The sequence below is a fragment of the Cebus imitator genome, unplaced genomic scaffold (assembly GCF_001604975.1).
Source record: "Cebus imitator isolate Cc_AM_T3 unplaced genomic scaffold, Cebus_imitator-1.0 Scaffold109, whole genome shotgun sequence".
NCBI classification, from domain to species: Eukaryota; Metazoa; Chordata; class Mammalia; order Primates; family Cebidae; genus Cebus; species Cebus imitator.
In genome coordinates this window covers 4,983,701-4,985,096 of record NW_016107424.1, presented here as the reverse complement: position 1 = coordinate 4,985,096, position 1,396 = coordinate 4,983,701, and the positions used below count along the sequence as shown (strand labels likewise).

The 1,396-nt window shown below is 39.9% G+C and overlaps 1 protein-coding gene across 1 annotated transcript in view; it reads right to left on the bottom strand.

The window, feature by feature from the left end:
- The window catches only part of DPY19L4 (dpy-19 like 4), a 71,768-nt gene that overhangs the window by 68,084 nt on the left and 2,288 nt on the right, over positions 1-1,396 (bottom strand). The gene's annotated exons all lie outside the window — the stretch shown is intronic.

Below are 1,396 nucleotides of genomic sequence, written 5' to 3'. Positions count from 1 at the left end.
TTTTGAGACAGAATTTCACTCTTGTTGTCCAGGCTGGAGTGTAGTGGTTTGGCTCACTGCCAACTGCTGCCTCCCTGGTTCAAGCGATTCTCTTGCCTCAGCCTCCAACTAGCTGGGATTACAGGTGCCTGCCACAATATCCAGCTAATTTTTTGTATTTTTAGTAGAGACGGGGTTTCACCATGTTAGCCAGGCTGGTCTCGAATTCCTGAGCTTGTGATTCGCCCGCCTTAGCCTCCCAAAGTCCTGGGACTACAGGCATGAGCCACCTCGTCCGGCTGCTCATCTTCACTATATTTTTAGCATCGTAAAGAAAAAGTCAAACTAAATGAAGGTGATTACACATCCACAAAAGTAACCTGCTATTTCAGACCTCAGTCCAGTGATCTTCATATGAAATAGTAGAGCTACAAACAGGCTTTCAAATATCCTTCCAGGCTATACACACCAGTTTCCAAGTGAAATGTTAATACGGCTCTACTCAAGGTTGTCACTTCTTTCTTCGCTCTAACACTGCTTTCAGAAAGCATAAATATAAACATCCTGCCCCTCCGTTGCATCAAGGAAGACATTTTTTAAAAGACCAGATGCCCAGACTATTTACTTGGACAATGAAGAGAATCCAAGCAAATGTGAATGTTAAATAAGCAAGATGGGTCATGGAAAACACCTGGATACAAGTAAAATATACACTGTTTAGTCTAATTTTAACACAGCGAATGCAAGATAATAGGAGTTTTGTGGGGGAAGCATAGAGTGGCAAATAAACATAAAACGCTCTGAATGCCTGGCACAAAGACAGGTTTGCTGTATGTATTATTATTACTAGCATTATAATAAAAATTTAATTACTCATCTGCTATTATATCCTTGCATCGAACAGAGTATGAACACAAACATTCAGGGAATTAATGTATTGAATAAAGCAATATTTTAATAAAGTGCAACCCATTAATTGTCCCATATAAGATGTATTTAACTGCTTTTGAATTATATATAATTCTACAACCAAAAATCATTTATCATTTTATTTATTTATTTATTTATTTATTTATTTATTTATTTATTTTTTGAGATGGAGTCTCGCTTTGTTGCCCAGGCTGGAGTGCAATGATGTGATCTCAGCTCACTGCAATCTCTGTCTGCTGGATTCAAGTGATTCTTCCACCTCAGCCTCCCAAGTACCTGGGGGTACCAACGCTGGCCACTACACCCGGCTAATTTTTGTTTTTTGTGTTGGAGTCTCACACTGTAGCTAGGCTGGAATGTGATCTTGGCTCAATGCAACCTCCACCTCCTGGATTTAAGCGATTCTCCTGCCTCCGCCTTCCGAGCAGCTGGGACTACAGGAGCGCACCACCATGCCTAGCTAATTTTTCTATTTTTTTTTTTTTTT